Source organism: Sorex fumeus, unplaced genomic scaffold, assembly GCF_029834395.1.
Source record: "Sorex fumeus unplaced genomic scaffold, SorFum_2.1 ptg000081l, whole genome shotgun sequence".
In the NCBI taxonomy this organism is placed as follows: domain Eukaryota; kingdom Metazoa; phylum Chordata; class Mammalia; order Eulipotyphla; family Soricidae; genus Sorex; species Sorex fumeus.
The window spans coordinates 2,226,555-2,251,642 of NW_026606138.1; the positions used below are offsets into that span (position 1 = coordinate 2,226,555).

Below are 25,088 nucleotides of genomic sequence, written 5' to 3' on the forward strand. Positions count from 1 at the left end.
GCGGTGCTCGGGGGACCAGATAAGATGCTGGGTATCAAACCTAGATTGGCTGTGTGCAAGGAAAACGCCCTACCCACTGTGCTATAGCTCCAGCCCCAAGACAAAGCATTATTGAATCACAGTGATGATCACTCATTTATGTGTTGTCCATGATTTTTTTGGACTAAAATGGCAAGGTAGAGTAATTGTGACTGACATTACCCAATCTACAAAGTTGTATTTAGTTACTAATAAATAATGTATTATTCTTACTGCCATTTTGAGAAAAACTTTTCTGATACTTGCTATGGAGAGTAATAAAGCCAAAATTCAAATACACCTCACCCTGATTTTTAAACTCTTGCTTTTTACACTTTAGTTGCACTCCATCTCCTGTCACACTTTGCCAGGCATTGGGGAAACAGCAGAGGACATATTGTCATCATTAGAGTGACTTTGCCCAGAGACAATTCTTCTGTCTTCATATAACAAAGGAATTCCCTTGAGTCTGTACATTAGAAGCCCCCCCGAAATCCTCCCCTCAGCAGCCTTCTGTTCTGATAGGTATAATAGAAGCTTGAGAGCCTTGCTCATTTGCCTGAATTTCCCTTTGGAGCTGAATAACTAGGCAAAGGCAGGTAGTATCTCTACGAAGCGAGACAGATGCCTTCCTGGGTCACTGCCATGAATCCTGATACCAAGCTATATTGGAATGAATTCCACTGTGACTCTCTAGGAAAAGATCAAGAGGCAGCAGTATTTCATTATCTTGACAAAAACTAATTAGCCAGGTAGTAATTGAAAGACTCCAAACTCCTTTGAAGTGTTTCACTTCAAAACAGTGCCATAATATAAATGCAAAATGCTACCACCACTGTTGCAAGTAAGCTGGGCAGTCATGTGGATGAAACAAGTGAATGGTGGTGAAGGGCACAAAAATTGATGTCTACATAAAAGAGTTGGCATTACCCAATCAAAAAATCTTGTTCCCACAGTAGAAACCACATCCTAACCTTGGCCAGTCACTATATAGACATGTCAGGTGTGAAATACAGCCAAATGAGAATATGTAGACATGATACTGAAAGAAACTCCCAATTTATTCCCTGCCAACTATGTGCCAAAAACATCCCTTTACACACAACTAAATTTGGGGGAAAGCAGATATGCTGACCATTCTACAATCTCATTGCCGAAGGTAGAGATAAAGACTCACTGGATACTCATCTAGGAATTAGGCATCATCCAAACTATTTTATCTATAAAGAAATTAAAGAAAGAAGGGTGGGGAAGAAGCTAATATAGTTATCATATTATGTATTGGGTATTGTACTAATCATATAAGTAATTTAATTATCACTTACAAAGAAGTTTTATCAATTCCATTTGTAAGAAGGAAAACAGATTTGCTCGAGCGGGCCCAGTAATGTCTCCATGGGAGACTTTGTTGTTACTGTGTCTGGCATATCGAATACTCTCAGTAGCTTGCCAGGCTCTCCGAGAGGGGCGGAGGAATCGAACTCGGGTCGGCCATGTTGGCCGCGTGTAAGGCGAACGCCCTACCCGCTGTGCTATCGCTCCAGCCCCAAGGAAAACAGAAATTCAGTAAATTTAAGCAATTTTTCCAAAATCAAATTGCAAATATGAGAACATTTTGAACTCAAATTACTCTGCTTAAACACTATGCTTTTTGTTCCCTTGGTTTAACTTTTGGATGTAGAATAAATGAGAAGAGGATTAAGGAAGCCTGGCTCAGGTTGTTGGGGAGAGAATTTAATCAAACTGGGTAGCTGTACTGAGTCTGAAATCTCTTCTCATGCCATTTAGTGGCCCTAAATTCTAGAAATTATTTGAGAAGTCTTAAAAAACACTAATAGGGCTAGATCAACAGTACAGCAGGTAGGGCATTTGCTTTGCATGCAGCGGACCCAGGTTCGATCTCCAGTCTCCCATATGGTCCCCCATGCACCACCAGGAGTAATTCCTGAGTGGAGAGGCAGGACTAACCCCTGTGCATTGCCAGGTGTGACCCAAAATAAATAAATAAGTGATAAAAATTAAAAATACTAATCATAGAGTCCAAAAACCTACTGGCTTAAAGGAGAGTAAGATTGCAGGCAAAAATTTTTTTAACCAGACTCTGGCATAACCAGAGCATCTCTATATTTTTCAAAGCTCTCCAGTGGTTAAGGTATAGACAGAGAAGACCTCCCACACACAACTTTGAAGATAACTGATAATGCTAGGTACTTTGTTAACTGGCTTCAGTAACTAGATAAAATTTGGATGGGTGTAATTTTGAGTTTCCAAATTTTAATTCTGCTAGAATTACATCAGAAAACTAGTGAATAAAGCCGGTGACAGAAAGGTCATGAGATAGCTAATAACATCTCCACATGCATTTGAATCAGTTACTGGTGTAATACTTCTATGCCAGAGTGGACCCTATAGACTAGCTCTTGCGATCAGTTTTTTAAAGGTCATGCAGTCCACACTGTTTGGAATTAGGATCAAGAGGCCCACCATGGATAAATATGAATACCCAACTACAGCCTACTCTGTAAATACTGAAGCACCCCAACTGAGCCAAGTTGAGAAAACAATAATTTCAAATGAGACCAGATGTCAAACTCCAGAGAAAAGCTGAAGATGATGATACATACTATTAACTCACAGTAGCATTTAAAAAGCCAGAAATTTAAATACAATTGTTGTAGCCAACATGTATTGAATGCTTAGTATGGGTGAGATACAATGCTAAATACCAATAAGGTAAGAGTATACTAGTAGGTCCGCCTACTGTATAGAGATGAGTTACCTATATATAACTAAAGCACTAGAGCCAACACTACTGAAGGCATGGGACCCAGACTACAAAGATTAAACTGAAAATATGTCTGTCAAGGAATCAGGGTGAGGGATGAGAGGGAAACTGGGGTCATTGGTGGAAGGATGGGGTCATAGAGTTGGGGGATTGGAGGTGGGAACATTGTATTCTTGACACTCTACTATAACAACTTTGTAAATCACAGCATCTAAATTTAAAATAATTTCAATATTTGATTATTGAATTGAATTCACAGCAGTGAATTCTTGGTGTCATACTGGATGTTCTTTTGAGTCTACTAAATAGTTGAAGAAGATTTCTGAAGAAGTCTTCTGTTTAACTGATTAGTAATAGAGTCTAAAAGTTTATTCTCTGGCTGAGATTAGTACCAGGAATTTTACTCCAAGGCTTGGAGGCCAGCCACACATGCTAGGAGAAAAGGGAACTCAGATAGAGAAGGGAGCACCAAATAAAGGGTGTTGGGAGGATCCTCCCAGGATGGGAGAAGCATGCTGAAAGTAGACTATAGACCAAACATGATTGCCACCCATTGCCTCTTTTGCAGACCACAACATCCAATAGGAGAGAGAGAACAAAAGGGAATGCCCTGCCACAGAGGCAGGGTGGAATGGGGGGCGGGGGGATGAGGGGTGGGAGGGATACTGGGATCTATGGTGGTAGGAAATAGGCACTGGTGGAGGGATGGATATTTGATCATTGTATAATTGAAACAAGCACAAAATTTGTAAGTCTACAACTGTACCTCATGTTGTGTCACTAATAAAAATTTTTTTAAAAATAAAATAAAATAAATAAATAAAAGCTTATTCTCTTAAAGGAGCATAAAACAATATCTTTACATGCAATTAAAGAGAAGGAAGGAAGGAAGGAAGGAAGGAAGGAAGGAAGGAAGGAAGGAAGGAAGGAAGGAAGGAAGGAAGAAGGGAGGGAGGAAGGAAGGAAGGAAGGGAGGGAGGGAGGGAGGGAGGGAGGGAGGGAGGGAGGGAGGAAGGGAGGGAGGGAGGGTGGAAGGGAGGGAGGGAGGGAGGGAGGGAAGAAGATATTTGAGATTCAAAGACACAAAAGGGCTAAGATCTCTACAGTCAGAAAATGAGCTTTGGGGAGGTAGAAGGACAGCATAAAGGACTGAAGTGGGAGTTTTGCATGCAGGAGTCACAGGATTAACACCCAGCACCACATGGCCCCCTAAGCACTGCGAAGAGTACCTGAATTACCCACATAATGCCACCAAGAGTAGCAATTTGAAAGGGGAAAATAATCTAGAAACTAAATTTTAAGTTAAGGCACCATCAGAAAAGTACTCACAATCAATTTAAAAACTCTTAATAGTAACAATGAAAAAGTGATTCAACCATATACAAAATAGGATCAAGGAAAGTATAAGTTTAAAAGACAAGAATCCTTCAATAGCATGAGTTATATTATTTCATTAATAATGAAAGCTTAGTTTTCCTGTGACTGTTAGGCGGAGGAGATTCTGGCCTCTCCTTGATAGTCACCTCCCAACTTTCAATGCTCCCCAAAACCCCTCAATAAAAAGGTTTTTAAAGAGAAGAAATGAATAAATGAAAACCCAAAGAAAAATGTCTGACAGAATCATTCAAGGAGAGTGAGAGATACTCACAGAGTTAGAAGCAGAAATGTTCACACCGTCTTTTACCGGTTTGCACTCTGCAAACCTGAGACCTGAGAATGGGTCACACTGAGACATTCTAGCGAGCACAGAAGCAGCAAGTGTGGCTATCACACTACTCACGGGGTCAGGGTTTTAAGTATAACCATATCTCAAGGTCAAAACAAGATCATTATGTTTCCTGACTTTTGGGAAATTGTCTCAGAAATAAACACTAGATTATTCTCTATCCCAATGTCTTTGGCTATTACTCCACGGTATAGGCAAAGAAAGCAGAAGTACCTGGAAACTGCAACCACACAGCAAAGAAAGGTTTTTAATAGCACTTTACAAAATCAGTTCATAAATTCTGAAAAGCTGGCATATTCTTTAGCCTCTTGGAGACTGAGGCACTTAGAAACTGGCTTCACTACCCATTTGAGGCTAAAAGAAGTCCCAGATGATGAGGAATCTGAGCAAGCCTGAACTCTTCCCTCCACACTGGATGCCCACTTCTGTTAGGCTAAAATCATGCTATTTCACTCTTGCTCGCAAATTGCAGTAGCTGTTATGCGTGCATGCAAAGTAGTTCTTGATTCCCAGGAACTGGTCACCCACAGTGGGACCCCTGATTTTAAAGAACTGGGCTCTGAACTAAGCCCTCGGACCTATATCTCTTACCAGATCATTCTTAAAAGATTCCATTATTTGGCTATAATTGCCCCTGTCAGCACATGCTGCTGCCAATCTCAACATGGCAAACTTTTCTCCTTTAAACTCACATCCCTTTGATACATTTTCACCTGAATAATGCCTTTGAGAGGACTTCTCACAAAAGCCCTCTGTTCATAGGAAATGTAGGGCCTTTCAGAAATGGCTAAGACTGCAAAGCATCATGTCCCATATATATATATATATATATATATATATATATATATATATATATATATAAAAGGTGGGAGAATGAACAGCAAAAACTGATATCAGACACTAAATTTTTGCTGTTTTAAATTGGAATCTTCTCTGATAAGCCCTGTTAGGAAGATTCTAAAGCCCTCAAAATGGGTTTACAAAGGATCCAGGGCAAAATGCCTCCAGAGAATTCTTAAATCATTGTGAGAAAGTTGTGAGCATTTTGCCACAGGGGGGAAAAGGTCCTCATTGTTCAGTTCAAATTCAAAATGAGTCTGGCATTTTCCTCCTTTTATCAGTTTTCAAAGCTGACTCCTAGCACTGTGTGTTCTACAACTCTACTTTTGCTGGAAATTAAAGCCTTCCAGAAACAATGAGTGGGCATCCAACATTTACTTTCCACCTCAAATCAGCACATCTGTTCCCTCCCCCCCCCCACTATATTGCTATAAGTTTGGTTTGCGCTAAATGACACAGAACCCAACACTTAGTGCTAAATCATGAAGGGAAGGGATGGAAGGTGAGTGGGAGGTTAGAGCATTTGCTTTGATGAAAGAAGCAAGAGGATGAGCTGGGAGCAAACATAGAGCACGACTTTACATGTCAACACAATATTTGGTGAGTTAAGCACGAATCATCGTAATGGCACACACAGACGGACACTCTGAAAGAGGATGTCTGGGCTGTTTTTACTGTACCAAGAAGATAATATTGGGAATTAACTTGGTATGGGGTCTTTTTTTTCCCAGTGCTTACTTTAGAAGCATATACAAAGTTTCCTCAGTTTAGATTTAAAATAGCAATCTGTAAAGCCTGGCCCAGATAAGATTTGAAATGGTTCTTATGATCCTTTCCTCCTATATCCCAGAATAAATATATGTGTGGTTCCCCTTTATGATTGGGTATTAGTCTGGAGGAAATCATCTTTATTTTTGACCTTTCTTTCCCTTAGAATCTTAAGAAAGGCCATTAATGCTATTATTCTTCACTATAATTATTTTGAGATGATCAGAAAATAGTACATTTATCATTTTTGAATTCTAATTCAACACACATTTAGTGTGTGTCTAATCAGCACCAGGTACTATGTCAGGAACTGAGGTTTTAAAAGTGACTAGGGTAGAATATAGACCAAACATGATTGCCACTCAATGCCTCTTTTGCAAAACACAGCACCCAAAAGGAGAGAGAGAACAAAGGGGAATGCCCTGCCATAAGGCAGGGATGGGGGGCATGGGGGGTGGGAGGGATACTGGGACCCGTGGTGGTGGAAAATGGGCACTGGTGGAGGGATGGGTATTCGATCAGTGTATAGCTGAAACCAAAGCACAAAAATTTGTAAGTCTATAACTGTACCTCATGGTGTTTCACTAATAAAAATTTAAAAACAAAAAAAAGAAACCACAAGAAAGAAATAAATAAAGAAATAAATGTGACTAGGGCATGATCCTAGTATGAGTCTCAGCAAAAGTCATCCCACCGAACATAAAGTAACAAAATATGAGACTAACACCGAAGAGTAGCCGAGATAAGTACCAGGAGGATTACCCCATGGCTTTGAGGACAGCTGTACACACTAGGGGAAAAGGCAGCTCAGATAGAGAAGGGAGCACCAAATAAAGGGTGTTGGGAGGTTCCTCTCAGGATGGGAAATGCGTGATGAGAGTAGACTATAGCCCGAGCAAGATTGCCACTCAGTATCTCTTTTGCAAACCACAGCACTCAAAAGGAGAGAGATAACGAAAGGGAATGCCCTGCCACAGTGGTAGGGTGGGATGGGGGGAAGGGGGGTGGGAGGGATACTGGAACTGGTGGTGGTGGAGAATGGGCACTGGTGGAGGGATGGGTATTCGATCATTGTATAACTGAAACCCAAGCACAAAAATTTGTAAGTCTACAACTGTACCTCATGGTGTTTCACTAATAAAAATTTAAGGAAAAAATAAATGAATAAATAAAAAAGTCATCCCATTGCTCCATAAAAGGGCAGTCCAAAATCAAGTATTAACTTTCCTGATACAGTGAGATAAGACAATGCATATATATTAAATTACACTTACATCTAGGCCTATAACACCTCAGTTGGTTTTAACTTTGGGAAGATATTTTATCCCTTAAACAAGGAGTAAACATCAACAGGACACAGGTCACACCACACTTAATCTTTGGGTTCCAGTGCTTAGAAAAGTTTGAAATCCAAATGTGTGGCACATAATATTCAATAGGGGATGCTGGGGATCACATGGTACCTGGAATCCAATTTAGGGTCCTGCACCTGCTGAATCTGTGCTCTACTACTTGAGCTAGCTGCCCAGCCCCTCGTAACTGCTTTCTAAACATGCCTAAATAGATGAACTCCCAGTGCTCCATGAAGAAGAGAGTCAAGAAAATCCCAGTGGTTTTCCTAATCTCCAGTGTAGCATACGGGACTTGGACTAGCTCTCAATTTTGCTATTTTCTATTTGTGTGACGGTAGGGAATTACCTGACTCCTATGAACCTTAAATCACCATCGATAGACTGGTGAGTGAAATCCACAGGATGTGGGGAATGTCAGGTCACTTTTTCTTTCTCTCTTGCAGTGACTTCTGTGGTGGTCAATAGATGTCATTCTCGATATGATAATGAAAAGATCTGAATAGAAGTTGCCTCTTTCTTGCCTAAAATGCAGCTATTTTGGATTTTTTTCTTGTGAAATTTTAATTCTTAAATGCAAATATTCCCAGAACATTTTCTCCCAGGTCATCTCAGTCTTCCACATAAAAGTCTCTCCCTCGCTACATGGTACTGAGGGAAGATAAAGAATCACTCTCCAGGTGTAGGTGCAAAAAAGCACTAATTTTGGATGATAGGCAGCAAACAGGCAAAGACTGGGGTGTGGTTGGGGTAAAAAAATAAACCCTCCTTTGAATCTGCATGCATAAACGTATGTTACGCACAAGCACACAACTAAAACTTTTATCCCCAGTTTCCAGTTAACAATCTGAGAACAAAAATAGGGCTCTGACAGGTACTTAGGCACACATTTGGTTTCAAAGCACACAGGTTTTAAATAATACATAAATTATATGAATAATTCCCATTGTCAGAGCACTTGGAATTCTTGTGACAAACCCTCAGTTAAAAAGACTTAGGGGTTATTTTGCTTTTAGTGACCTAACTAATCAAGACACAATATTGTGATTAAAATTTTAGGGATCCCGTTCTAGAAAATCTGGTCTTGTAACTAAGGATTTGCTAGAATTTTATGAGGCTCTCGGTCTCCACAAGTTCATAAAAGATGAACCCCCTCCCCCAATAAAAAGGTCAATTTGGTATTTATGTAAAGCCATTTGTCTTCATAGATCAAGGCATGAGGCATGATTTCCTCATCCATCATGCTGAGGAGATGTGCTGGCACACAGTCACTCAGAGATGATAATGGGCTCAAGGCTGGTGTCTACAGCCATGCCTCCTGCCAGAGGATAAGGACATAGCAGCCACTCTCCTGCACTTGGACGTCGGGGAGAGACACTGCCTTCTTTTCTCCAGTGAAATAAAAGCTTTATCTCCTCTGATAAACAGGAGGATAAGGCAAAGGAGAAGATGAACTTCAGCAAGTCCAGTAGTTGGACTCAGGAGAAAGTATTCTCCATACAACACCCAACAGGTGCACAGACTCTGAAATAAGGCAACCAAGATGCCTTATTATTTTTTTGAGGGCCATCAGATAGGGCCTTACTATCTAGGATATACAAGACACTGGTAGAACTTAACTAGAAAAAATCTTTCACCCCATCCAAAAATGGGGAGAAGAGGGGGTATGGTGCTGCCAGCAGGTCAATCTGTACCTGTGAGGCAAGTGCATCAGCAGCCTCATGGCACCTTCAGACTTCCAGATACCCGAAAATTGCTGCTGTGCCTTTGGCCAGACCCCAAAAACTTGGGACAAAGTTTACCAAGAAAGTAAACGGCCAAAAGTTAGGTATGTGGGAAACACACCCACAAACCACCTCCAGCGCAGCAAGGCCTCTTTGGCTCCTGATTGAACTGCTTAATGGCCATGATCCCAGAGACTCAGAAACAAATCTCGGAACCCAGCGGCTTTAGGTAGAAATGCGTCCAGTCTCTGCAGTAGGCTACCGGTGCTGGGACAACCCAGGTGGGAATAGGTTTCGTGCCTTGGCCTGTTCCCCCTGGCGGCCCAGTGGCCACCATCCTTCTGAGGCCACTGGATAGTCACATTTGGGCCCCCAGTCACGAAACACACAGGGCCTCATGGGATGGGGGTGGAGCCGGGCTTGTCCTCCCCACCCCAACGAGACCCCAAGTCATTGCCCACGAATGGCCTCTCTGGCTCCTGATCAAGCTGCTTAATGGCCATGATCCCAGAGACTCAGAAACAAATCTCAAAACCCAGTGGCTTTTGACAGAAATGCATCTGGACCCCACAGTATGTTACTGTCGCCAGGCCACCCCAGGGAGGAAAGGGTGTTGTCCCTCCGCCTGCTCCCTCTTGGCAGCTTGGTGGCCGTCATCCTCCAGAGGCCATTGGACAGTCAGGTTTGGGCCCACAGTGACGAAACTTGTTGGGCCTCACGGGATGGGGGGGGGGGGGCGGAACCGGGCCTGTCCTCCCCACCCCAACGAGACCCCAAGTTATCATCCACGAACAGCCTCTCTGGCTCCTCATCAAGCTGCTCAATGACCTTGATCCCAGAGACTCAGAAACAAATCTCGAAACCCAGCGGCTTTTGGCAGAAATGTGTCTGGACCCCGAAGTCGGTTACTGTCACCAGGCCAACCCAGGGGGAAAAGGGTGCTGTCCCTCCACCTGTTTCCTTCTGGCGGCTCGGTGGCTGTCATCCTCCAGAGGCCACTGGACAGTCAGGCGTGGGCCCGCAGTGACAAAACTTGTTGGGCCTCATGGGATGGGGTGGAGCCGGGCCTGTCCTCCCCACCCCAACGAGACCCCAAGTCATCGCCCATGAACGGCCTCTCTGGCTCCTCATCAAGCTGCTCAATGGCCATGATCCCAGAGACTCAGGAGCAGATCTCGAAACCCAGTGGCTTTTGGCAGAAATCCCTCCAGATTTAAGTGTTAAAATTTCAGAATTTCAAAACCACATGGCCCTACTGCAGCCACACGACATCATATGTTATTCATAACCAGCAATAGAATACAAATTGTCTACAGTTGCCTTTTCAGCAGATCTGAGTGTTGGGGTAAAATCTCAAATAATGGTGGGTCTGGCATTGAAATTTTGAATGTGATCAAAGTAGAGAGAGAGTAATGTGGAAATCATCTGCCCCACAGGTAGGGGGAGGGTGTGGGATGGGGGTATACTGGGGTTTTTGGTGGTGGAGAATGGGCACTGGTGAAGGGTGTTTCATTGTATGACCGAGACTTAGACCCAAAAGCTTTGTAACTGCTCTCACGGTGATTCAATAAATAAAATTATAAAAAATGAAAAAAAAAAGTAAGGTGGAGTTCATGCACAATTCAATCAGCTAATCAGTGGCTGAATAAATAGCAGTACTCCTACAAAAAAAAAATTTTAAAAAATGGGGAGAAGAAATGAACAGAAACTTCATCAAAAAAAGAAATTCAAATAGCCAAAAAGCACATGAAAAAATGCTCTACATTGCTAATCATCAGGGAGATGCAAATCAAAACAACAATGAGGTATCATATTACACCACAGAAACTGGCACACATTAATAAGAACAAGAACAACCAGTGCTGGAGCAGATGCGGGGAGAAAGGGACTCTCATTCTTTGTTGGTGGGAATGCTGATTGGTCCAGCCTTTTTGGAAAACAATACGGAAATTTCTCCAAAAACTGGAAATTGGGCTCCCATATGATCCAACAATGCCACTCCTGGGAATATATCCCGGAGATGCAGAAATCACAACAGAAACAACATCTGCACTTTATGTTTATTGCAGCACTATTTACAATAGCCAGAATCCGGCAAAAAACCGAGTGCCGAAGAATAAATCACTGGTGAAAGAAACTTTGGTACATTTACACAATGGAATACTATGCAGCTGTTAGAAGAAATGAAGTCATAAAATTTGCATATAAGTGAATCGACATGGAGAGTATCAGGCTAAGTGAAATGAGTCAGAAAGAGAAGGACAGACATAGAATGACTGCACTCATCTGTGGAATATAAAGTAGCACATGGGACTAACATATATGGGACTAACATCTAAGGACAGTAGAGATAAGGGCAGGAGAATCACTCCACAGTTTGGAAGCCGGCATCACGTGCTGGAGGAAAAGGCAGTTAGGAAGGAGAAGGAATCACTAAATCACTGATGGTTGGAAGGACAGGCTCAGAATGGGAAATGCATGATGAAAGTAGACTAAAGACCAAACATGATGGCATCTTAGTATCTGTATTGCAAATCATAACACCCCAAATTAGAGAGAGAATAAGAAGGAATGTACCTGCCACAGAGGCAGGGGGTGAGATGAGGTGGGGGTGGTGGGAGGGACACTGGGAACAATGGTGGTGGAAAATGTGCACTGGTGGAGGAATGGGTGCTCGAGCATTGTGTGACTGAAACATAATCATGAAAGTTTGTAACTGTATCTCACGGTGATCCAATTTTAAAAAAGAAAGAAAAGGAAAGGAAAGATGAAGCTAGAGTCAACACATCTCCCAGCATGAGAAATGAGGAAATCATGCTTTGATATCCAAAGATAAATCTTTACAGGCAACCTGCTTTTCAGCCCAGCACCTAATGTGGTCCTCTGAACACTAGTAGGAGTGATCCCTGAGTGAGAATAAGTGAGGCCCAAAACAAAAGTAAAAGAATTTTTTTAATTAAGATTTTCTCTTTGCTTATTGCTCCATAACATTCCATTGTATATACACAGCACAACTTTTTCCTCCCAATCAGAAATTTTCTGGCTGTAATTGTACTTCTGTCTCTACAGTGCTGATCCTAGCTTCTCTGACTATTCTTTGACCCATATCTTTGCATAGCTGCAGCTTTATATTTTCCCTTTAATGCAGATATAGACTAATCCTCCCTCTAGTCATACTACCACTACTGCCTCAGGCTACAGTGATTAAAGACAATTACATGGCACCTCAAGAAATTGCAGGTCCTTGGGGTGTGGTGCCGCCAGCAGTTCAATCTTTAACTGCGAGATGAGTACATCAGTAGCCTGATGGCGCCTTCAGACTTCTAGATACCCCAAAATTGCTGATGTGCCTTTGGCCAGAACCCAACAACTTGGCGCCAAGTTTACCAAGAAAGTAAATGACCAAAAGTTAGGTATGTGGGAGACACACCCACAAACCACCTCTGGCTCAGCTATATAATTGGAGGCAAGTCCTCTCTGGTTCCTGATCAAACTGCTTAACGGCCATGATCCCAGAAACTCAGAAACAAATCTCGGAACCTAACGGCTTTTGGCAGAGATGCGTCCGGTTCCCGCAGTAAGTTATTGGCGCTAGGCCACCCCAGGGGGGAAAGTGTGCTATCCCTCCACCTGCTCCCCCTTGGCGGCTTGGTGGCCACTATCCTCTGAGGCTATTGGACAGGGAGACACATGGGGCTTCACGGGATGGGGGTGGAACCGGCTCTTTCCTCCCAGACCCAACGAGACTCTGGGTCACTGCCCATGAATGGCCTCTCTGGCTTCTGATCAAGCTATTTAATGAACATGATAAAACGGACAGTTTAATTAGGAACCAGAGAGGACTTGCCTCCAATTATATAGCTGAGCCAGAGGTGGTTTGTGGGTGTGTTTCCCACATACCTAACTTGTGGTCATTTATCATGTCCCAGAGACTCGGGAATAAATATTGGAACCCAGCAAGTTTTGGTAGAAAACCCTCCAGATTTAACTGTTAAAATTTCAGAATTCCAAAAACACGTGGCCACTACTCGGCTGAGACATCATATGTTATTCATAACCAGCAATAGAAAACAAATTAATTTGTCTACAGTTGCCTTCTTGGCAGATCTGAGTCTTGTGGTAAAATCCCAAATAATAATGGTGAGTTTGGTGTCAAAATATTGAATGTAACCAAAGAGAGAGAGAGAGTAATGTGGAAATCATCTACCCCACAGGCTGGGGGAGAGTGTGGGATGGGGGTATAGTGAGGTTTTTGGTGGTGGAAAATGGGCACTGGTGAAGGGATGGGTGTTTCATCATTGTATGATCAAGACTTAAACCCAACAGCTTTGTAACTGCTCTCACGGTGATTCAATAAATAAATTTACAAAAAAAGAAAAAACAAAAAGAAAAAGAAAGAAATTGTAGATCCATTGTTCCTGAGTCTGGAAACTTTGGAGCTAGATGTTTAACAAGATCTTTATCCATTGATCCATAGTTGGTCATTTGGGTTGTTCCCACATCTGGACTATTGTATAAAGCACTGTAATAAATGTATCTTGCTCACTGAAATCAGCCAGAAGGAAAGGGAAAGATGATGTTTTCTGTGGGATATAAAGTACATAGTAAGAGAAACAGATTATCAAAGGAAATAGAACTGGAGAGTTGGTCCACAGAACTGAGATTACATAGAGAAAGGAGGTGCTAGGAAGAGTCATTGAGGCACTGAAGGGAAGTGGGCACTCTGGTAGTAGGTGTGTTATTGGAAGATGGATACATTAATAGGACAGTATTCACGGGCTGAGCAATATTATAGTGGATAGGCACTTGTTTTGCACACACTATCCCAGGTTTAATCCCCAGCATCCCATATGGTCTCCCAGTGCAGCACCAGGAGTGATACTTGAGGGCAGAACCAGGAACAACCCTACCCAAAAGTATTCACAAATTTCACATCTGATTGTCTCGATACAAATGGGGAAGAGGGAAAAAAAATATTCAACATCAGCACATATAAGTTTTGATATTTTTTAAATTAATATTACTGCTACCATAGAACCACGATTAATCCACAGATAGAAGCATTGCCTCTGAGTGTTGGTTGTTAGGTTGAGCAAGTAACTCAACCACTCTGTGCCTTTCTTTTCCCACCCATAACAGTCCAAAAGGTGGTTTTGTTATGGGGGTTTATTCACACACAGTGTTTACAATAGCACCTGGGGAGTAACTAAGGGCATACACAGGCCTGCCATTGCCAGTGGAAGACCAGGCTACTGATGCTGCTGTGATTGCCTGTGCCTGTCGTGGTAGGAATTCTCTGTATGGGAGAAGGTCAGGAATGATGGTGCCTTCAGGTGTAGAGCCTGTAACTTCTTGTCAGTTCCTAAGTGACCCAAACCCAATTCCTCCTGAGGAAAAAGATGATGGGTCAGCTGCAGGTAGAACAGGTAGGAAAACAAAAGGATTCTCTTATTGAAAGCAGACAATTTTCTCAGAGCTCCTGGAACCACTACTCTGAGATCCTGCCTAGCAGAGCAGTAATGGCCCTGAGTGGGAAGCTGACCGACTCGCTGCACAGAAGCCTGGCCTGCACACATTTTCTGGGGAAGAGCGAGTAGAAGCTAAAGAAAGCGTAGAGGGTGAAAGTTTCACTTTATGAGGATGTGGCTTATCCTCACAGCCCCATGAAAGATCTTGCCTGCAGCTGACATCTACAAGGTCCAGTATTCCAGACACCGTCCACAGAAGGGCTGACGGCTTCTCTGAGCTCTCTGAGGGCAGCAAGAACAAGGGTGGGAAAGGAAAGAGCCTGTTTCTGCTCGTTAGAGCTAGTGAGAGGTATCTGCCCCATCAGGAAGGAACAGCCAACCTTCCCTAGCCATTCAAAATCCTGCATCTCCACCTGCTGATATTATTACTTAACAAATGAAGATTTATGTCTGACCCTCAAGAAAAGGAAATTAATGACATCTTCTGCCACTTTTACAGAGGGATTCGGTCTAATAAGCAAGGGCTAGGCATAAAATTCACTTACTTAGAAACAGGTGGAAAATATTGTCCGGAATAATTCACTTTTATTATTTTTGTAAAACTGAAACACAGCTACAATGATCAGGAAAATCAACTGACTGAAAAGACTATTTTTTTTATCTTTAAGCAGTTACTTTTTAAAAAATAACATTAATTGCTCCTCAAATATTTGACTACAAGGAGAAAGATATTTCCTAACACACAATTGGCTTGATTATGACAGTCAGTGTTGCAACATTAGTCGATGGCACCATGGGTTTTTCCTATTGGTGGAAGCTTGCTCTTTGATTTGAAAGTTGACGCACCAGGAAAGAACAGAAGAAGCTCTACCTACGTCAATACAAGCCAAAAAATCCATCATCCCAGTGCAGCTCTGAGTCTGGAACTCCCTGATTGGATATACACTATGTTGTGCCAAGTATATTTTTGTTACTAAACATGTTAAACACAACATCTGAAGAATGAAAAGAATAAATATTTTTAAATATTTTCACTAAAATATTTTTAAAAGGAATTTCTGGTGCAAAATTGTGTTTTTATTTTGGCAATGATAGCTCTTTGGGGAAGATAGATATTGGCATGTCTTCAAAAAAAATTGCTATCAAAAAGAGCATTCATACTTAAACCCTAGATTTAAAATTCCAAGTTGCTCTGTTCTGAACAATTGACAAGGGCTAGGGAGGCTGTGCTATAAATGTATTTTACAACGTTGCTCTGGGCAATATTCTGTTTCAAAGGGCAACCAGTACAGAATCATTTGATAACCTCTGGTCTCTGTTCTAGAAATCTAGATCAGGGGCTGGAGAGATAGCACAGCGGGTAGGGCGTTTGCCTTGCACGCGGCCGACCCGGGTATGATTCCCAGCATCCCATATGGTCCCCTGAGCACCACCAGGAGTAATTCCTGAGTACAGAACCAGGAATAACCCTGTGCATCACTGGGTGTGACCCAAAAAGAAAAAAAATTTTAAAAAAATAGAAATCTAGATCAGGGCACGTTTGTCCTACATTGAAAAGAATAAGACTGGATATCAGATAGATAATAAGGTAAATGATAAGTCATATGCAAATAATACATATTTTGATAGATAAATAGATGAAGAAATGCCTTAGAAAGCATGGTTGTCTACCCAGCATCATCTCTGAGACTTCAGTCAGTCAATACACACAGCTTCTGGAGTAAAATATGAAATTTGGCCCCAGGAGAATTTAAAACTGTATTTCTTGTTATCAACTTCTGCGTATGATTCCATTAGCCATCAGGATGCCATATATAATTTCTAGTTGTATACATAAGCACATGCAAGTCTTCACCATCCACCTGGCACAAAATACATTCAAGACACCTATAGGTAGGACTGGAGCAATAGTACAGCAGGTAGGGCATTTGCCTTGCACACAGTCTACCCGGGTTTGACTCCCAGCATCCCATGTGGTCTCTCAAGCACCACCAGGAGTAATTTCTGAGTGCAGAGCCAGGAGTGACCCCTGAGCATTACCAGGTGTGACCCAAAAAGCCACGCCAAAAAAAAAAGACACCTGTAGCACTGTAGCACTGTCCTCCCGTTGTTCATCGATTTGCTCGAGCAGGCACCAGTAACGTCTCACAACAAATTGCGAGACTTGTTACTGTTTTTGGCATATTAAAAATAACATGGGTAGGAACTAGAAAAAAAATAGAGCGATCCCACAGATGTCCTAAAGTAAGTACCAAGGGCAGAAAAATCCAAATAAACAGAAGAAAAACTCAGGGAGTGGGGTGCAGAGATTAAACTCCAGAGCAACCTCTACACACCAGAAGATCAGAGACCCAACCAGCAAAACCAGACCAGGGAATGAGAAAAAGATCCCATGTCCAGCTCACTTCTCTTCTCAGCATGTCCACAAATCCACTAATCAGAATTAGCAGCACTTTCCCAATAAGAAAGAGAAACTCAGATGCTTTCTAATCCTACTCTCCTACCTCCCTGAAGGGAGGAAACACCACACTTCAGACATTCAATACATATGTACCTCCAAGACAGCTTCCACGGACCTGTGCGTAGCCCTGGTAGAAGTTAACAAGTCATAGAGCATAATACCGCGTGTCACAGAGCGGCATATTATTTTTTAAAATCAGATAATGAGCTTTCCAATTTTTTTACATGGGACAATATTCAGGATGTTACCAAAAGGAGAAAATGTACATGCTGTGCATTGTGTGATGCATAGCTGAGGCTCTTTTTCTTTTCTTCATCCCCTAAATTTTTCTCATTTTAATGAGGAAAGGAGTTATGGATAATCTCCACAATTCCATTCACTGCTACTCTCAAGGCTTAGGGAATCAGCACTGTATTATAAAGTTATGTTTATATGAAAAACTAAACGGGCAAGCAGAATTGGCCTGTCTAGGTGTTATGGGAAGAGAAAGCTATTCTCATCCATATGCTCTACCCTCAGAACTTCCTATGGTGTTTGAAATTCCAACACACACCACAGCTAAAGGAGCATGACTCCCAGTCACAATGGCATCAAAGGGAAGAGAAAGAAATATTTTTCAGATATTCGTGATTTTCATGCATATTGAACATGTAAAAATGCCCCTTTCATAGGATGTGAGTAAAGGCGTTAGGGTGAAGGAAGCCCCTAAGCAATATAAAACTGGAGTTATGAAGGTAGAGACCCGAGTGCTTCACACAGCATGCCCAGGACACCCTAAGCTCCCTGACCCCACAGAACTCAGATTAGGGCTGGGACTCTGAGCAGATGCTGCCTCTCAAACCTGGCACCTCCTGTGGCAGGAGTGCCTGTGGTTGCAGCTTACGCTGGATTCTAGTTCCACTTGATATGCCAGGTTTGGTGATCCACTCCAACCTCAGTCTGGTCCCCTCTTTCCTCTAAGGCCTTTGCCAACAACGGGCCCTGAGTTAACTCCAGTGAACCAGGAACCATGAAACCATGGACCAATGCAACCATAAGCCTTGCTTGACGTAAAGGAAAAGTGCTACAGGAATATCAACCTCTGCCTGGAGAGTCCTCACAGAGAAGCTTGTGATCGAGTTTTAATCCTGGAGCGAGAGGATTTTACAAGAGCATTCCAGGAATTCTGAGTTATCTGTCAAAGATTCAGGGGAGGGTAAGAAGGCAGCAAATCACAGCTGACACATAAGAGATAGAGCAAAAGGAGACAGTAAGAAGCAGCTGTGGTCTAATGACCTCAGGCGTTTCCCCTCTCTATGCAACAAGGAACCAGCAGAAGTTACACAGGAAAATATTGTACTCAGATTTGGGTCTTACCAAAAGGAAAAAAAAAATTGCTGAGGCTGGAGCGATAGTACAGTGGGTAGGGTGGTTGCTTTGCATGCAGCCAACCCAGGTTCTATTCCCAGCATCCCATATGGTGCCCCAAGCACCACCAGGAGTGATTCCTGAGTGCAGAGCCAGGAGTAACCCCTGAGCATCTCCGGGTGTGACCCAAAAAGAAAAAGAAAAGCTTGCTTCAAAGAGGAATGAGCATGATAACGAGCAGACAGAGCCAGTAATGTTTGCATGATATATTACATTTCTTCATCTGAACACAGGTTCTCCTAGTGGGTAAAGTCCCCCCACCCTCACCACAAAGAATATTTGGCAATGGCTGGAAACATCTTTGATGTTCACTTCTGCAGAGGCGTTTCCACTTGGGCAGAGCCCAGGGGTGCTGCTTCACATCCAACAAAGCACAGGACACCCCTCCACAAGGAGGCAACTGATCCTAAAAAGCAGTAGAGGCTGAGAAACCCTGTGCTAAAAGCAGCTGAGGTGGTCAGAGAGTACGAGTCAAAGCAGCCCACAGCAGACTTCCCAGAGGAGCAGATGGCGGGGCTTCTCAAGTTTTCATGGTGCCACTCCCTGTGCTGGGTGACAATCCCACACCCAGGGACTTGGCCAACTCTCCTCATTCCACTGACGAAGAGGGATGCTATTCCTGGAATCACCTTGAATTTGGACCCAAATGATTTCTTAAAGGAAATCACCTGCAAACCTCAATACCCAATTAGTGACAATGTGCCCTAGAATCACAGCTGATCAAAGCAAGCAAGAAAGCAACAATGAAGAGCAGAATCAGTGCCTCTGATTCTGCCTGGAAACAAGAAAGCAGGACCATCTTCCACTTTTAGCAAATCAGTGACCTTTCAATCAAGGTAGAGTAAAGCAAATTCTCCCGCACTCACCAAGTCTCCACTGTGTCCATACCAGAAAACACTCCCTAGGGAGTTTCAACCTAGACTGTCACCACTTCAGACACTCACATCTCATTATCTGGCCCGATTAGAGAACCCAGAGTCTTTACAACATAAAATGCAGGCACATTTAAAATCCCCTTCGAGGGAGAGGAGAGGAAGGAAGAGGGAGGGGATGGGAGAGAGAGAGGCAGGGAGAAAAGGACAATGCCTGCCACAGAACCATAGAGGGTGGTTGTGGGGGGAGGGGAGAAGTGGTGGGAGGGAAACTGAGGTCACTGGTGGTGGGAAATGGACGCTGGTGGAGGGATGGATGTTGGATCATTGTATGACTGAAACCTGATCATGAACAGCTTTGTAACTATGTATCTCACAGTGACTCAGGCTGTTTTCACTGGGTTGCTCCAGAGTGTGGCAGGTGAGAGCCCTCCCCGCCCAATGAACCCAGCCCCAGCAGCCAAGCTCCACTGCCCAGCCACCACCATGCTCCAGGCCACTTTCTGGATGCTTGGACCTAACCTCACACATGAATAAAGTCCCACAGAACCCAGATAATGCAGAACTTTGTGACCTTGGACTCTGAACTCAATGGGACCCGGGAACAGAGATCCTCTGCCTGCTTCTCCCAGTCTCTGGTGACTCAGGGATCACACCCATTGGCCACACCCTGCCGGCACCAGATAATCTCCTCATCAGCTGCTCCTCCCAGATGGGAGTATAAAATGAGGCCCCATGACCATGCCACTGGACTCCGAACCAGGCTATTTTCACTCGAGGCGCCCCAGAGTGGGGTGGGTGAGAGCCCTCCCCGTCCCAAGGGACCTAGCCCAGGCAGCTGACCTCCACTGCCCAGCCACCACCACTCTCCAGGCTGCTTTCCGGCCCATAAGACACTTCCTACCCATTTTCCATGGTTACCGCACCATATTTGATAGGATTCAAACAGTAGGCAACAGATCATAGAGAGAAATATATAAATATATGCCTCTCGGAGAGCCCGGCAAGCTACCGAGAATATCCCGCCTGCACGGGCAGAGACTGGCAAGTTCCCCGTGGCGTATTCGATATGCCAAAACCAGTAATGACAACAGGTCTCATTCCCCTGACCCTGAAAGAGCCTCCAATCATTGGGAAAAGGCGAGTAAGAAGAGGCTGCTAAAATCTCAGGGCTGGGAGGAATAGAGACGTTACTGTCGCCCGCTCGAGTAATCGACAAACAACAATGGGATGACAGTGATACAGTAAATATATATATTATATATATATATATATAATTTTTTTAAATCCCCTATGTGAGGGCTAGAGAGGCAGTACAGCAGGTGAGGCACTTGCCTTGCATACAGCCAATCTGGGTTCAATCCCTGTCACCTGATATGGTCCCCTAAGCCATGCCAGAAATGATCTCTGAGCACAGAACCAAGAGTACATCTCAAGCACAGCTGGGAGTAGACCCACAAAAAAAATAAATAATACTAAAATCCCATGTGTGTTGTAAGCTATGATATCAAAATACTTTGTAGCTGGACTGAAAAGAAAGATAAAAAGGTGTTTTTTTTCTGATAATGTCTCTTTGCTGCTCTCACTCTCATTCCTACCTGCATCTTCAGGGCTCACCTCGGTCTCATTAGCGTTGCTTCCACTACAACAGTTCAGCAATTGAAGGCTGTTATTTGGAAGTAGAGTACAAGTACCAAACACAGGAGCCAAGTTGAACTTCACAAATTGGAGAATCTGCCCTCTCGTTGGCTTTCAATTGAGGATATGGGATTTCATTACAAAAACAATGCCTGTGAAGGAGCCCGGGCAGGAAACAGCAGTACCAATATAGTACCCCATAGATTCAAACTATGTGGTTGAGAAGGGATTTAGGATTTAGCAATACATCAGGATTAAAGAGATCTTTACAGAGAATGTGGTCTGCATAAATGTATTTCTAGAAGAAAGTAATGGATATTGGTAGTAGTGGTCACCTCTGGAGTGATGAGGAAAGATCAGAAAAGTTCCTTTGACAATGTGACAGATTATAAACTCTGAAATCTGAGTCATGCACATGTTTTACAATTTATAAAATAATAGCGCTAAAATACTGTGCAAGATGAGAATGATATAAAACTCATCCAGAAAGAGCCTTTAAAACAACCCCAAGTTTGCAAATTCCAAGTCTCCATTCTCTGACTTGGCTTCCTCTATCCTGAGTGTTCCTAGGAACATGGAATAAGAAAACAAGCAAATTGACCACGGAAGCTTCAAATCTGCCTCTGAACTCCTAGTTTTTACATCCAACCAGGTGCTTCTTCCTCAGAGAGTCCCACCCATGGGTAACTCAAAACCAAGGTGTGCAAGTCCAAATTCTTTTTCATTCTCTCTTCCCTCAAAGCCAAATGTTCCTCTATATTCTTAATAATTATTAGAAATAACTATTCACGGGGCTGGAGTGATAGCACAGGGGGTAAGGCATTTGCTTACACACGGCCGACCCGGGTTCGATTCCCAGCATCCCATGTGGTCCCCCGAGGACCTCCAGGAGTAATTCCTAGTGCATGAGCCAGGAGTTACCCCTGTGCACTACCGGGTGTGACCCAAAAAAGCAAAAGAAAAAAAAAAGAAAAAGAAATAACTATTCACTATGCTTCCTCTCTAAAATTATTTGGTACTTCTCCCCCAGTCTCACCCTTATTATAGTCACCAAATAGTGTTAATTCCATTGAAATCATGCTTTTCACATCAGTGCCTTCCGGTCCTATCTTTTCTGGCTCAACACCTGATCAGGTGTGTTCCTTCACCCGCACCTCAGCAGTATGCGTAGATGGTCACTAGCTCATCCTCTGCACCACCCCGTTCCAGTCCATTATCCTTCTCACACAAGATTATCTGTGCTTAAGAACCTGGGATAACACAAGATGACCTACTGAAAAGAACCCAAATCTCCTAGCTTTCCATTTTACTTTGTTGCCTGAAGAAACATTTCATCCCTGACACATCGCCTGTCCTCTGGCCACTGGGTGTAGCAAATCTTGCATATTTTTACTCCTTGCATGCCTCCACAACATCTCGCTCACTGTTTTTATATCAAAGTTTTCCTGTGCTTCCCTGCCCCTGTCTTGTCCAAAAAAAGGGAAATTTCCACTTACCTTTCTAGGCCCCTCACTCAATGTGTAAACTTCTCTGAAAAGCTTTTGGGAAATACTCCCCCCCTCCCACCCCACCCCACCCCACCTCCACACACATACATACAAGCTCCTCTTGCCTTTAATACACTTCTTCATTATAGCTCTAACCATACTCCTTCGTAATTATTTATGTTTGTAGCTCCCCTGCCAGAGGGAAAAAAAGTACTATATTTTATTTATCTTTAAATCCACTGAAACTCCCTGCTAGCTTTGCACATAAATGTTTGCTGGATGAATTGGCTGAAAGTGCTTTGGTAAAAGTGTAACACATAATCTCAAAATATTTCAGACCTCAGTGGCTAAAATCTCATTTCTTTGTCCTCTCTCTCTGCATACCTATTGGCAGGCTAACACGGGGCTCAGGAGGGTCAGTTATTCAGAGGGAACTAACAAAGCGCTGCTATTTGTAAACAGAGCCATTTGTAAACCCTCTGGGCTAGATTTAGAGATTGCCTTTCTAACTCTGACAATGTTCCTCTGCACTCACTCCACTCTAAGCATTTCTTTGCCAAATGTCTTGAGTCCTATAAGTAACCTTTGTTTACCCTGAAAACAATTTCAAGGAAGCTGAAAGGAATTTAAAAACCATGTAGGGACCCAGTAGGGACTCACCTGGTCAGCAAGCCTCCAGCCTGCCTAAGAAAAAGAGGGGGCTCCGGAGACTCCACTCGGGGGACCTTTCTACCACCATTAGCTACTTAATTGCTTGAACCTCCAAAAGCTCTCTGCTCCCCAGTGAAGATCATGGCAGTCCATTAATCACAAGATTATTCAAGTAAAACAGCATCATAAGCAAAGTAGTAGCCCTGGTTGGTCTGAAGAATAGTTAGTACTTTTTTAGGTTCTGGGACTCATTTCCAGTACTGGGGGTTGGGGGTGGGGCGGCTTTCTTACCAACAGGGAACAATTTTATGACAGCCTAGATGTGTCTTATAATGTAATTTAATTCTGAGACTATTACCCAAGGAACTATTAAGTCCCACAGTTTTAATAATTCAGTCCTACAAGGCCACCCGCACCAACACCCCAACTCAAAAGCCAGCCACGAGTTCTTGCGACCATCGGTGCTTCTCGCTGACCAGTTATCATGGGGTCCAGCAGCCCCACCCTGGGTTGCAGATACCAGTTGCAAGGCCAAGTACTTAGCTGTGCTTCTAACTCACTGACTATAAATATGAGGTACCCCAGAGTCCTTCTGGAGAACAATTCATCTGCTAGAGTCACTTACAAGTATGCTAGAGCATCCAGATGATTATCCAGAGGGAGAGAACATTGAATGAAATGTGGGGAGACATCTCAGAGTGCCTGCACTTTCTCTGAAGGTGCCGCTCTCAAAAGTTCAGACATTCACCAACCCACATGCTTCCAGGAACTTTAGTCTTCTGGAAACTTTATCAAGGCTTGTTATACAGGTTTAATGAATTAAATCTTTGGAATGGGCAATTGATTCAATGTCTTTTTTTGGTAAGACCCAAATCTGAGTACAATATTCTCCTGTGTAACTTCTGCTGGTTCCTTGTTGCATAGAGAGGGGAAACGCCTGATGTCATTAGACCACAGCTGTTTCTTACCGCCTCCGTCTGCTCTATCTCTTATGCTTCAGCTGTGCTTTGCTGCCTTCTCACCCTCCCCTGAACCTTTGACAGGTAACTCAGAATTCCTGGAATGCTCTTGTAAAATCCTCTCGCTCCAAGATCAAAACTCTATCACAAGCTTCTCTGTGAGAACTCTCCAGGCAGAGGTTGATGTTCCTGTAGTACTTTGCCCTTATGTTGAGCAAGGCTTATGGTTGCATCAGTCCATAGTTTCATGGTTCCTGGTTCACTGGAGTTAACTCAGGGCCTGTTGGCAAAGGCCTTAGAGGAAAGAGGGGACCAGACTGGGGTTAGAATAGATAACCAAATCTGGCATATCAAGTGGAAATGGAATCCAGTGTAGGCTGCAATCACGAGCACTCCTGCCACAGGAGGTGGCAGATTTGAGAGGCAGTGTCTGCTCAGAGTCCCAACCCCAGCAAGGTGGGACTGCAGGTTCCTCCAGTCAGTTGCTTCCTAGGGCAATCAGGATCTAGTCTTGGATGACTTAAAGGGATACCCAAACAAATCACCTAGTAAAGAAGCCAAGGACAAGTCTAACTCTCTCACCAGATGGGAAATAAAAAAGGTTTCAGAAACTGTGCTAGAAATTGCAGTTTTAAAAATACAAATATTTATCTCTTGATACGTCACAAATCTCAAGTAATAAATTAAGGAAATTAAGATAAGATTAGGTTAGGCACTTATTTGAGTGGAGTCCCAAGTGAGAACATACACAGTTTTCAATCTCAAGCTCTTTTCTTTCTTCTCTCTCTTCTGCAAATATTTTTCCCAGAGATCTATGCATTCAGGTGTCGGCTCAGTGTCCCTCCCCAAAGGCTGCCGTATTCCCCCACCAAAAGGTAGCAACCATTGCTCTTCATCTCTTCACCTTGCTTTCTCTTCACAAAGGCAAAGTACAT

General features: G+C 43.2%; 1 protein-coding gene across 1 annotated transcript in view; it reads right to left on the bottom strand.

Moving 5' to 3' along the window:
* TPH2 (tryptophan hydroxylase 2) overlaps positions 1–25,088 on the bottom strand; it is a 119,600-nt gene that overhangs the window by 44,880 nt on the left and 49,632 nt on the right. The window lies entirely within an intron of this gene.